We start from the raw sequence: 15,000 nt of genomic DNA on the forward strand, positions 1-15,000 counted from the left end.
GAGGTCTACGAAGACTTTTGGGAAAACGTCGACGTTTGCTGGCTTATTTGGCAAAGAAAAATAGAGTACGTTATAAGAAATTAATCGGTCAGTTGAATATTCGGGAGCAGTAATTTAATCGTTCAAATTTTTTTCTTGTTTTATTATTTTTTTAGTAGTCTTATAGTAGTCTTAGATTTTTCATTTTGATGAGCCTCGCTTTGAGGAATTCATGGAATAATCCATTTTCATGGAATAATGAATTAAGGAAGAAAGGATATGAGTCTACCGCTTACAAGAAAAGATCTCATGATAGTCAATATGGGCCCTCAACACCCATCAATGCATGGTGTTCTTCGACTGATCGTTACTCTCGATGGTGAGGATGTTATTGATTGTGAACCCATATTAGGCTATTTACACAGAGGAATGGAAAAAATCGCGGAAAACCGAACTATTATACAATACTTACCTTATGTAACAAGGATATAGAGAGATTGTAGAAAGGGAGTTGTAAATTCCTTAACTTAAGAAAGAAAAAAGAATAAAAACACAGATACATAACATAAAAAAAAGAATAAATAAGACGAGATTCGACCTCCCCCTACATATTTAATTTCCTCTCCTATACAAAAACTAGCAAGACCCACTCCATTGGTAATTCCATCAATAACACCCTTATCAAAAAACTCCGTGAGTTCGGTTAACCCTCTTATACCGAGGGTAAAGACCCTAGTATAGAAAATATCTATATAACCACGATTATATGACCAACTGTATATATTTTTTTTTACTTGATCTAAAAATTCTTTTTTAGGATTTCCTTTGTAAAAAGAGTTTATTAAATCCAAATTCTGAAAAAAAGAATAAGCGGATCCATAGAAGATATATGCTATGAATAAACCAAAGATAGCTAGACTTACAGAAGAAATTGCATTAGTAATAAATTCATATGAATTTACAAAAGAATTAGAACTTTCCTGGGTAAAGTTTATTGAGGGAGTTAACCACTTTGATAATATGGTTAACTCTGCTATTCCATTACCAATTCCTCCATTATCAAAAGAGATTCCTATGAATCCAATGAACAAAGTGAAAAGTAGTAATATAAGAAGAGGAAATAACATAGTATTTCCCGTTTCATGCGGATAGGCAAAAGTGTTTTTAGCCCCAAAAGACGTAGTAAAGGATCCTATCCTATTTCTTGTATTACCTTGAATTTTTGGTATATTTTGTGAAAAAAAAGAAACTCCACTCTTCGTTGTTGATAAAACGAAATCCCTATTCACTCCTTTGGGTATCCTTTTTCCCCATAAGGATATTGAATACAAGGAACTCTCTTTAGTGCTACTGTAATTTTGAAAATGAACACGCAAATACCCATCAAATGTAAGTAAATATATCCGAAACATATAAAAGGCAGTTAATCCTGCAGTAAAGGAGGCTATTATTCCAAAAAAGGGCGAATACAACCAACTATTACTAAGGATTTCATCTTTGGACCAGAAACAAGCAAGAGGTGGAATACCACAAAGAGAAAGTGTACCCCATAAAAAAGTAGTTCTTGTGATTGGAATGTATTTTCTTAAACCGCCCATAAGAACCATATTTTGACTTTTATCTGGTGAATATCCAACAAGAGGTTCCATTGAATGAATAACGGATCCGGATCCCAAGAACAATAAAGCTTTTGAATAAGCATGAGTGATCAAATGGAATAAAGCAGCTTGATAAGAACCTATACCTAGAGCTAACATCATATAACCCAATTGAGACATTGTAGAATAGGCTAAGCTTCTTTTAATATCTCTCTGAGCAAGAGCTAAAGTAGCTCCTAAGAATAGTGTTATTGTACCTACTAAAGAAATAAAACTCATTATCAAAGGTAAAGATATGAAAAGAGGAAGAAGTCGAGCTAGAAGAAAAATTCCCGCAGCAACCATAGTTGCTGCGTGTATAAGAGCCGAAATAGGAGTGGGCCCTTCCATAGCATCGGGTAACCATACGTGAAGAGGGAATTGTGCGGATTTCGCAACTGCACCAAGGAATAATAAAAAAGCACACAAAGTAGTAAGTAAAGAGTTAATTCCATTATTAGGAATCCAGTTATTAGCTATTTTGAACAAATCCCTAAACTCTAAACTACCTGTTATCCAAAAAAAACCTAAAATTCCTAATAATAGACCAAAATCCCCTACACGATTAGTTACAAAAGCTTTTTGACAAGCACTCGCTGCGATTGGTCGTGTAAACCAAAAGCCTATCAATAAATAAGAACACATTCCCACGAGTTCCCAAAAAAAATAAATTTGTATCAAATTGGAGCTAGTAACCAATCCCAACATGGAAGTATTGAAAAAACTTATATAAACAAAAAATCTCAAATATCCTTCATCGTGAGACATATAACCATCACTATAAATAAGAACCAGGATTCCTACAGTAGTAATTAGCATTAACATAATAGAAGTAAGTGGGTCAATCAAGTATCCAAATTCTAAAGAAAAATCATTATTGACGGTCCAAGACCATAGATATTGATAGATCGAACTTCCATTTATTTGTTGAATAGACAGTTGAACTGAGAATACCATAGCTATACTTAAGAGTAAAACACTAGGAAAAGCCCATATGCGACGAAGATTTTTTGTTGCTGTAGGAATAAGAATAAGGCCAAATCCCATTGACATAATAACTGGAAGTGGGAGAAGAGGGATTACCCATGCATATTGATATGTATGTTCCATAAGAAAAGAAATTGCAATTTTTACTTCAATTTTTACTTCAATTTTTCTATAAAATTGTTTCCGATTCACCAAACCAATTCTTATCTCTTTCTGAAAGAATAAATAAAAAGAATAAGAAAAAATACTGAAATTCTTAATTTTTCCAAAATTTATCTCATTGAAATAATTAAAAATTAAGAATGGGTTTAGTTGGTTAAATTAAAAAAGTTAATAAAATAACTTCGTTACCTAGTTATTTTATTAACTAAATAAAGATATTTATAAAAATAAAAAAAAAAAGTGGAATCATTTTACTTTCTATTCATAATTCATTTTTATATTTCTTTAAAACAAAGATGAAACAGCTCTCTTGTTCCATAATTAACTGATTGAGTGAATTCCAATGAAAACCTATGTTTATAAGAAATTATCGAATAGTCCTTACTTCATATAGAACTAAAATCCTAATGACTATAAATTACCTAAGTTTTAGAATGTCTTGTTTAAGAGACTCAGTATTTTTTGTTTTGATTGGAATTCCTTTCCTTTATGGAATACCATTCTGAACTTAATTAACTATTTTCATTTTCCCTTCTTTTTATCCCCCCGTCTTATCTTATATGGGGGATAGGCTTCCATACCATATATCTATATATGGAGTATACTTGATATATAAATAGATATAAATAGATTTAAATGAGAAACCTTTCTATATATTCTATATTATTAAAAAACAAGTATAAAATATATAAAGAAAAAATGTTAAAAAATTCTTGTTGTCTTATCCGCATTAGACAAAATGAAGTAAAAAATAATTCAAAATTTAAGTATCTTTCAGTATCTAAGTATAAATACTAATAAAAAGAAGAAAGAAGGATTGATTTGCAGCAATAGATGTCTTTCACATACAACTAGAAAAAAGTAATTTCCTTTTTGAATGGCAGTTCCAAAAAAACGTACTTCAATGTCAAAAAAGCGTATTCGTAAAAATATTTGGAAGAAAAAGACTTATTTTTCCATAGTACAATCTTATTCTTTAGTAAAATCAAGATCATTTTCGAGCGGTAATGAGCATCCAAAACCAAAGGGTTTTTCTGGGCAACAAACAAATAATAAGATTTTGGAATAATATGAATTGACTTATCAAAAAAGAATTCCAATTATTTAATAATTTTGATTCTTCTTTGAATGTACTTTTATGTGTCGAATTACTCGGTACAATATTCTTAGAACAAAAAACCCCTCTTATCTTATATATACAAGAAAAAAAAGTTTTGTTTGGTATACTGTGTGCTAAGTATTCTTTTCCTATCAATGAACTTTTCATAATTTTCATAATAGAATCCTCATATTCTATTATGAAAATTATGAAAAGTGGAGTATTCTTACAATAGGACTTACAACTTCCACCTATCTTCTCCAAAATCATAAGGTTAGTAAATCTTATTAATAAGAGCATAAAGACTTTCATTCTAGAAATTTTTAAAAAATCCAAAAAGCCTTTTCCATTTATCCATTTTAATTTCATCATTAAATAGAAACCCTTTTGGATTTTTTTCATTGTATTGAAAGAATTTTCAAAATGTAAACGAGAAATTAATTAGAAAAAATTAGTTCTACAATTGCAAGTTAGAAAAAAGAAATTCCAACTCTTTCAAGCAGTGTTTGTGTTTCTATTGGGCAAAGCAAGAGTTTATTGTAAAAAAAAAATGGAAACGATACTACCAAACGAAGTCTATTTTAATGAAAACTCTAATGTTCCTAAATTTTATGGACTTTCCCAATATCGACGATTCCCAAGATAATAGCTATTATTCTTTTAAGTTACCTATTATTTGAAGTTAGCCGCCATGGTGAAATTGGTAGACACGCTGCTCTTAGGAAGCAGTGCTCAAGCATCTCGGTTCGAATCCGAGTGGCGGCATTCTTGAAAAAGAATACAATAGATTAGAAATCAATTCGAAATTTACAATTTTGTAATGGGACCTTCCCCTTATGCTATTTGCAACTTTAGAACATATACTAACTCATATCTCTTTCTCAACGATTTCAATTGTGATTACGATTCATTTTATAACCTTATTAGTTCGTGAACTTGGAGGATTACGTGATTCGTCAGAAAAAGGAATGATAGTTACTTTTTTCTCTATAACAGGATTCTTAGTTTCTCGTTGGGCTTCCTCGGGACATTTTCCATTAAGTAATTTATATGAGTCATTGATCTTCCTTTCATGGGCCCTGTATATTCTTCATACCATTCCTAAAATACAGAACTCTAAAAATGATTTAAGCACAATAACTACGCCAAGTACTATTTTAACGCAAGGCTTTGCCACATCGGGTCTTTTAACTGAAATGCATCAATCCACGATACTAGTACCTGCTCTACAATCTCAGTGGTTAATGATGCATGTCAGTATGATGTTATTAAGCTATGCAACTCTTTTGTGCGGATCCTTATTATCTGCCGCTATTCTAATCATTAGATTTCGAAATAATTTCCATTTCTTTTCTAAAAAGAAAAAAAATGTTTTAAATAAAACATTTTTCTTTAGTGATATTAAATATTTTTATGCAAAAAGAAGTGCTTTAAAAAGAACCTCTGTCCCTTCATTTCCAAATTATTACAAATATCAATTAACGGAGCGTTTGGATTCTTGGAGTTATCGTGTCATTAGCCTAGGATTTACCCTTTTAACCGTAGGTATTCTTTGTGGAGCAGTATGGGCTAATGAGGCCTGGGGATCCTATTGGAATTGGGATCCTAAGGAAACTTGGGCATTTATTACTTGGACCATATTCGCAATTTATTTACATAGTAGAACAAATACAAATTGGAAGGGTACGAATTCTGCACTTATAGCTTCGATAGGATTTCTTATAATTTGGATTTGTTATTTTGGTATAAATCTATTAGGAATAGGCTTACATAGTTATGGTTCGTTTACATTAACACCTAAATGATTACATAAAATAAAACCTTCATGAAATGAAGGTTTTTACTTTTATGTTTTATTTGAGAACCCCTTGAACGCCTTCTCAAAGGGTTCTCAAAAATTCGAGATAGATCTAATTATACTTTTTTACTTATTTCTGCATTAATAGAGCAGACGAGTAAAAAAAAGCAAACCTATTTAGGATAATAATTGGATAAGAGAGCCTCTACCCTGTCAACGGATAGGGAGAGAACAAAATCTGGATAAATACCAATTCCTATTACTGGTAAAAAGATACAGATTAAAATAAAGAGTTCTCGTGGTCCAGAATCCACAAAATTTGCGTTTGGAACATTAAATAGCTTGTATCCATAGAACATCTGGCGTAACATAGATAATAAATAAATAGGAGTTAATATCATTCCAATTGCCATTACAAAAGTAATTAGTGTTTTTGGCATTAACAGAAATTTTGGACTAGTAATTAGTCCAAAAAATACTACTAATTCTGCGACAAAACCACTCATTCCTGGTAAGGCAAGAGAAGCCATTGAAAAGCTACTAAACATGGTAAAAATTTTAGGCATTGGGATGGATATTCCCCCCAGTTCTTCGAGATAAACAAGACGCATTCTATCAGAAGCGGTTCCTGCCAAGAAAAAAAGTGTAGCACCAATAAATCCATGGGATAATATTTGTAAAATAGCTCCATTGAGTCCAATGTTGGTTATGGAACCAATTCCTATAATTATGAAACCCATGTGAGATACAGAGGAATAAGCTATTCTTTTTTTGAAATTTCGTTGACCAAGAGAAGTTGAAGCTGCATAGATTATTTGGATCGCTCCTATTATTACTAACCAGGGCGAAAATAGATAATGAGCATGAGGTAACAATTCCATGTTGATCCGAATCAATCCATATGCTCCCATCTTTAATAATATTCCCGCTAAAAGCATACATGTACTATAATGTGCTTCCCCATGGGTATCTGGTAACCACGTATGTAGGGGTATAATCGGCAATTTGACAGCATAAGCAATAAGGAAGCCAAAATATAAAAGTATTTCCAAGGTTGCAGGGTATGATTGATTAATTAATCTTTCCAAATCTAATCCTGGTTCGTTGGAACCATATAAGCCCATACCCAGAACTCCGATTAAGAAAAAAATGGAACCGCCTGCAGTATACAAAATAAACTTTGTAGCTGAATATAGACGCCTCTTCCCCCCCCACATGGATAAAAGTAAGTAAACAGGAATTAATTCTAACTCCCACATGATAAAAAAAAGTAAAAGGTCTCGCGAAGAAAATAATCCTATTTGACCACTATACATTGCGAGCATCAGGAAATAGAATAATCGCGAATTCCGTGTAATTGGCCAAGCTGCTAAAGTAGCTAAAGTAGTGATAAATCCTGTCAATAAAATAGATCCTAATGAAAGTCCATCGATTCCCAATCTCCAGTGGAAATCGAAGACATCTATCCATTTATAATCCTCCTTTAATTGGATTAAGGGATCCTCCAGTTGGAAATGATAACAGAACGCATAAGTCATTAGAAGGAATTCTAATAAACAAATAGATATAGTATACCACCTAACGACTTTGTTTCCCTTATGAGGTAAAAAGAAAATTAATGAACCTGCAAATATCGGCAAAACAACAAGTATTGTTAACCAAGGAAAATAACTCATGATAAAGTGATAAAGACAAGATACGTTTTGACCAGAAAAGCCCGTGCTCGATTATTTCGAGCACAGGCTTCTTCGGTAAAGAGGAATCAGACGATTCGAGTGAAGTTTTTTGTAACGTATCAATAAGATAGAGCCATGCTACGTGTTGTTTCAGGCCCTAAATAAACGCGGACACTTAAAAAATCTGTCGGGCAGGCAGATTCACATCTCTTACAACCCACACAATCTTCGGTTCTCGGCGCGGAAGCAATTTGCTTGGCTTTACATCCATCCCAGGGTATCATTTCTAATACATCTGTTGGACAAGCTCGTACACATTGAGTGCATCCTATACATGTATCGTAAATTTTTACGGAATGTGACATTGGATCTATAAATTTTTCTTTTCAACATAAAATTTTTCGATCTGGTAAAAATGAAATTAGTACTATAATGAGTCATATGTATTGTAGACACCAGACGAAGCAATGGTTTATCCAAACTTCAAAAATAAAAATCTATTTTTTAATCTGTTTGTGAGAAAGCGTGAAGAGAGCCAAGAGACTTTAATTTTGGATTTCAACAATAAGAAATAAGAAAGAATTTTACGAATTGTACAGACGAATTCGAATTAGCCAATAAATTGGCTATCGTCTTTTCAATATAAATTATTGCAATATTCAAATTGCAATATCAATGAATTACAAATACAAAAATTCATTTAAGTGAAAAAGAATACTATGCAATAATCTACTAAAAAAAGCAATAATCTACTAAAAAAAATGGATATTCTCAAATAATACTAAGAAAATAGTATTGATTTCTATTTATTTTAATATGTGCGCCTTTGTTTAGAGGATTCTATGTCTAATTATTCAAAATTCTAATTATTCAATAAATTAGATTGATTGATACGAGTGGATTTCCTATTACGATGGATGGAAGAAAGAATGGATAGTCCAATAGCGGCTTCAGCAGCCGCAAGGGCTATAACAAAAATTGCGAAAATATCTCCTTTTAATTGGCGACTATCAAATAGATCAGAAAATGTTACGAGATTTAGATTAATTGAATTCATCAGTATAAGTTCAAGACATATTAGAGCTCTAACCATGTTTCGGCTTGTGATCAATCCATAGATACCAATCGAAAATAAATAGACACTCAAAAAAAGTACATGCTCAAACATCATTAACTAACTCCTTATCAATCTCGATTCATTTCAATATGAGGGCAAGAATTGAACCGATTCAATTAATTACAATAGAACAATTACACAACAAAAGAGAAAATAAAGGAGGTATTTGTTGGCAGTAGATGGATTTTACTAAATCAAAATTGTGATTCTTTAGTTATTTATTTTAGATTTGCAATTCTTATAATTTGTACTTTTTCTAAGTTTTCTTATTGCCGAGCCATAGTAATTGCACCTATTAAAGAAACTAGAAGAATTATGGAAATGAGTTCAAACGGAAGATAAAAATCGGTTGCTAAATGAATTCCAATTTGTTGAACATTATTTATGAGACCCTGTTCTACTATTTGGTTTGATCTTGTAGTCCAAAGAATTCCATACCACGACGTATCTGGGATAGTAGTCATTAGCGAAAAAACAATAGTTATACAAACGAGTGAAGTGAACCCATCTCCAATAGTCCAATAATTCTTATCTTTAGACCATTCTGAGCCATTTACGAACATTACAGCGAATATGATCAAGACATTTATGGCTCCCACATAAATAAGAAGTTGTGCGACAGCTACAAAGTAGGAATTTAATAAAAAATAGAATAAGGATATACAAACAAGAACTAATCCCAGCGAAAAGGCAGAATAAATGGGGTTGGTAAGTAATACTACTCCTAGACCCCCTAGTAGAAGAACAAATCCCCAAATAGCATAAGAATCTCATGTATTGGTCCAGGTAAATCCATTATGGATAAAAAGAAATTAATAGTATAAAATTTTTCATGAACTGACTAAAACTAAAGGATTCAAGGAAGGAAAAAAGGATTTGGGTATTTTTTTGTGTATAAACTGTATAGTTATAAATTATATTATATCACGAAAATCTAGTCTGATTTAAAATAAGAAATAATTTCCAATAAGCAGTAGTTTTTCTTTATAGTTTAATTTTAAAGTTTAATAAAGAATTATTAGATTTTTATAACAAAAAGACAAAATCAAAGTTTAGTAATCAGTAATCGTTCTTGAATTCGAAGATTTTTCTTTGTTTATTTTACTTTCAGACGAATTCCTAATTGTTTGAATTGTGTAATCTCCCATTATGGAGATTGGTAACCGACTTAAAGCAATTTGATTGTAATTCAATTCATGACGATCATAGGTAGAAAGTTCATATTCTTCAGTCATTGATAAACAGCTTGTTGGACAGTACTCAACACAATTGCCACAAAATATACAAACTCCGAAATCAATACTATAATTAAGCAATTGTTTTCTTTTAATATCCTTTTCAAATCTCCAATCCACAACGGGTAAATCTATCGGACATACGCGAACACATACTTCACAAGCAATACATTTATCAAATTCAAAGTGGATTCGCCCTCGGAAACGCTCTGGTGTAATTGATTTTCATAAGGGTAGTGAATCGTTATAGGTAAACGATTTGTGTGGGATAAGGTAGTTATGAAACTTTGACCTATGTACCTTGTAGCACGTATTGTTTGTTGACCATAACTCATGAACCCAGTTACCATAGGGAACATATTCATTCTAAATATCTATGAAAAAGATATGTTTCTTTCTCTTGTTTGAGAGAGCTTTTGTGTTGAAAATATTCTTACTATTATTGTATTATCTTATTTATAGTGAAACAAGTTGAGAAGAGGTTGTTAATAAGAGATTGCCCAGGGAAATAGGTAAAAGAAATTTCCATCCAAGATTTAATAACTGATCCATTCTCATCCTCGGTAAAGTCCATCTTATTGTGATAGAAATGAAGAGAAATAAATAAGCTTTAGTTAATGTAATAAATATACCCATTGTCATTTCCAAAATTCCAACTGCTTTATTCATTTGGAAAAAATCAAAAAAGGATATATAGGGAATAGAGAAATTCCACCCGCCCAAGTAGAGAACTGTTACAAATAAAGAAGAAACTAATAAATTTAGGTAAGAAACAAGATAAAATAAACCATATTTGATACCGGAATATTCAGTTTGGTAACCTGCTACTAATTCTTCCTCCGCTTCTGGTAAATCAAAGGGTAATCTTTCACATTCTGCCAAAGAAGAAATTAAAAAAACCAGAAAACCTATAGGCTGACGCCAAATATTCCATCCAAAAAACCGTATTTTGACTGTGCTTCAACTATATCAACTGTACTTGAACTGTTAGATAATCATAGTCGATGATAACATCACAGTTCCCACCGCTATTTCAAAACCGTACATGAAACCTTAGCTTCATACGGCTTCTCTATGATCAGAAAAAAGAAAGGACTGTTTTGTTCCTAGCCCCTGGGGCGTAGATAGAATTAGATAAAATAAAATAAATAGATTTGAAAGTCCTAAATTAGACCAAAGGAATTCCGTCTGCTAGAATAAGAAAAAGCGCTTCCGAATTGATCTCATCCTTTATAATATAATGAAAATTTTTCTTTGTTCAGTAATAACTTAATCTTGGAATAAAACACTTGTTACTTGTTATAGGAATTCAATTAATAAATGGAAAGAGTTGGGTATTAGTTCATGAGCAATTCTGCATGAATATGGATAGAGGAAGGAAATAATGAAAATTTTTTCTAGTGCACTCCATATCTTTTTTACTATTCTTCTTTCCCCAGGGAGGGGGTATTCAAAAAGAAAAAATGGATAAAGGGTTAATTCGTTCTTGATAGCCATTTCCTTAACAAGTGAATGGGAACATACTCTGGATCGGAATCCGAAGAAAGTACTACTTGATAATTTCTACAAATTGCAAGTCCTTATTATGATTCCTTTTATGGGCAAAAATCTCTAATGTTTTAGATTTTCCATTACTAATCCTTTATGTACTTTAGTGTTCCTAACCCTTCACTAACTTTTGGTGGATTCTTCTTATGGATTATTAAGTTATAGTAATAACTAGGAGTATTCTAGTAATGGAATTCCATATCGTGAATCCTTTATTCTTGGCCGCTTCAAGATATGATGACTAATTAAAAAATATCAACCTTGGGATAAAGAGTTTACACTGCTTATGTTTACTTCCACTTTTTTCTTGTACGTAGGAAATGAGATTTTTTCTTTTTACTACAAATTTTTAAGCTGTTTTGTTTCACTCATTAGCTATCTAGTTTAACTTACCAACCCAAATACTAAATAAGAAAAGGAATATAAATAGTTAATGGATTTTATAGGAAAAAGATCTATTTTAACGAATCACACGTAGAGATATTGCTAGCACACAAAAAGTTAATGGTATTTCATAACTAATGGATTGAGCAGCAGCTCGTAGACCGCCTGAAAAAGAATATTTATTATTTGAGCTATATCCTGCCATAAGAAGACCAATAGGAGCTATACTTGAAATGGCAATCCATAAAAAAACACCAATACTAAGATCGGCTAAAACAAAATGATATCCCAAAGGGATAACTAAAAACTTAATAAAACTGATATGACTGCTATAGAGGGTCCAATGCTAAATAAAGAAATATCTCCTCGGGATGGCAGAATATCTTCTTTTAAAAGTAGCTTAGTCCCATCTGCTATAGCTTGAAGCAGGCCCAGGGGGCCAGCATATTCAGGACCAATACGTTGTTGTATCGACGCAGATATTTCTCTTTCTAACCACACAATTACGAGTACCTCTATTGTTATTCCCAAAAGGAGGGTCAAAATGGGTAGAATCGATATCAGTCCATAGACTTCTTTTAATAATTCCAATTTCGAAAAAGAATTGATAGTTTCTACCTCTACCCTATCTATTATCATTTCAACGATCAACTTCCCCCATAATGATATCTATACTACCTAATATCGTCATGATATCAGCCAATTTCATTTTTTTAACTAGCTGAGGAAGAATTTGCAAATTAATAAACCCGGGTGGACGGATTTTCCATCTCCAGGGGAAAAGGCTATCATCTCCTACTAGATAAATCCCTAATTCACCTTTTGGGGCTTCTACTCTTACATAAAGCTCTTGTCTTGACAATTCAAAATTGGGCGAAGGTTTTTTACCAAGAAATTTATACTCAAAATCATTCCATTCAGAATTCTTTTCTTTCTTAAAGCGTCGGACTTCTAAATTCTCATAAGGTCCTCCAGGAATTTTTTCTACAGCTTGTTGAATTATTTTGATGGATTCCCTCATTTCACCAATTCGTACTAAATAGCGAGCTAACGAATCCCCTTCTTTTTGCCATTGGACTTTCCAATCAAATTGGTTGTAAGACTCATAAGGATCTACTTTACGAAGATCCCATTGTATTCCAGAAGCTCGTAACATCGGTCCCGATAAGCCCCAATTTACTGCTTCTTCTCCGCTAATAAAACCTACTCCTTCAACTCGCTCTAAAAAAATTGGATTCTGTGTAATAAGTTGTTGATATTCAACAACTCCGCGTAAAAAATAATCACAGAAATCTAAACATTTATCGATCCATCCATAAGGTAGATCGGCGGCTACTCCTCCGATGCGAAAGTAATTGTGCATCATTCGCATACCTGTAGCAGCTTCAAATAGATCATATATTAATTCTCTCTCTCTAAAAATATAGAAAAAAGGAGTCTGTGCGCCGAGATCCGCCATAAAAGGTCCAAGCCATAGCAAGTGAGAAGCTATCCGGCTTAATTCTAACATAATTACCCTAATATAGCTGGCTCTTTGTGGTATTTGAATATTCTCCAAGAATTCTGGTGCATTTACTGTTATTGCTTCTGTAAACATAGTAGCTAAATAATCCCACCTTGTTACATAAGGTAAGTATTGTATAATAGTTCGGTTTTCCGCGATTTTTTCCATTCCTCTGTGTAAATAGCCTAATATGGGTTCACAATCAATAACATCCTCACCATCGAGAGTAACGATCAGTCGAAGAACACCATGCATTGATGGGTGTTGAGGGCCCATATTGACTATCATGAGATCTTTTCTTGTAAGCGGTAGACTCATATCCTTTCTTCCTTAATTCATTATTCCATGAAAATGGATTATTCCATGAATTCCTCAAAGCGAGGCTCATCAAAATGAAAAATCTAAGACTACTATAAGACTACTAAAAAAATAATAAAACAAGAAAAAAATTTGAACGATTAAATTACTGCTCCCGAATATTCAACTGACCGATTAATTTCTTATAACGTACTCTATTTTTCTTTGCCAAATAAGCCAGCAAACGTCGACGTTTTCCCAAAAGTCTTCGTAGACCTCTTTCCGATGAAAAATCTTTTTTGTGTAATTCCAAATGTGAAGCAAGTCTCCGTATCTTATTGGTGAAACTGAATACTTGAAATTCAACAGAACCCCTGTTTTCTTCTTTTTCTTCTTTAACCATAAATCCAAAAATTTTTCTACCTCCTTTCTTTTTCATGTATTTTTCTGATCAGGAAAAATACAAAATTATGTCAGTTATTTTGAAGTTATTCTAATCTCGTACACACACAAATTTGCAATTATTCATCTACTACTGGAATTTGGATTTATTTTATCGATGCAAATTGGATTTGGATAGAAGGGTACATTCTTTCTAATATTTTAGATAGAAGAAACATTTCTTCTATCTAAAATATTAGAAAGAATTTTGCTGATTTATTTATTGCTATATGCAATTTATGGAATTGATACACCATTTAATTGATATCATTTAGCAAAATGAAACACAGCATATGCATCCATCTTTTGGCTCGAGAATTTCACGGGATAGAGATATGGTATAAGAAATAGACTATTAAGTAACTCTAAATGAATTGTGGATACATCTGTATCCTTAACATACTGAAACGATTGTCATTATTCGTATCAAACCAATAGCGATTCATACAAGCTAAATCTTCTAATCAATGGTGGGCCAATAATGCATTTTTTTGCATATGTATTAAGACGCTTGGCCTGATTTCGAAATTGTCCAGAGTTTTATATGTTGTTTTCATTGCAAAATGATGGGTCTCCTTCCATAACTTTCCAATTACGAGTACGAGAATTGAAAGACATGAAAATTCTCAATTCTCTACGGCGTCTAGTAGATAGAAACAAGAAAATCAGAAGAATCTTTCTCTCTATTCACTATCATTCCGCGTCTTCGACTTCTATTAGTTTCTTTTCTTCTTTAATGCAATAGCTATAGTTTGATATAAGAATCCATTTCTCAAAGTAATGGAAACCATTCTCTTATAGGAAATGGTTCGAAAATCGCTATTCCACCTTTTAGGTATCGTGAAAAGTGATACCTGTGAAGATCGTGCATTTCAGTCAAATTCAGATCCGTTTTTTCGAGTCCATGATATAATATAACCAAATTGGATAGATCTTCCACCTGTTTAGCTAAGAAAGAATAGATACAGAGGTGGATAATAGATCGATATGAAGATCATGAGCTGCCCCATAATGAAATCGCCAGTAGTCGCGAATATCTCCTTCTTCCCTAATCCAAGATTGGAGAAAGAAGATCTAAGAGGGACCTATGGAGAATGTAGTCAGAAATCCATAATAGAGTCCGACCACAACGACCG

General features: G+C 32.5%; 1 long non-coding RNA gene and 1 other non-coding gene across 2 annotated transcripts in view; both read left to right on the forward strand.

Moving 5' to 3' along the window:
• LOC141036560 (uncharacterized) overlaps window positions 1–15,000 on the forward strand; it is a 25,230-nt gene that overhangs the window by 5,762 nt on the left and 4,468 nt on the right. The window lies entirely within an intron of this gene.
• TRNAL-UAG (transfer RNA leucine (anticodon UAG)) lies at window positions 4,550–4,629 on the forward strand. The gene has a single exon. It is a non-coding gene; the product is annotated as a tRNA-Leu (tRNA).

Source organism: Aegilops tauschii, unplaced genomic scaffold, assembly GCF_002575655.3.
Source record: "Aegilops tauschii subsp. strangulata cultivar AL8/78 unplaced genomic scaffold, Aet v6.0 ptg000991l_obj, whole genome shotgun sequence".
NCBI classification, from domain to species: Eukaryota; Viridiplantae; Streptophyta; class Magnoliopsida; order Poales; family Poaceae; genus Aegilops; species Aegilops tauschii.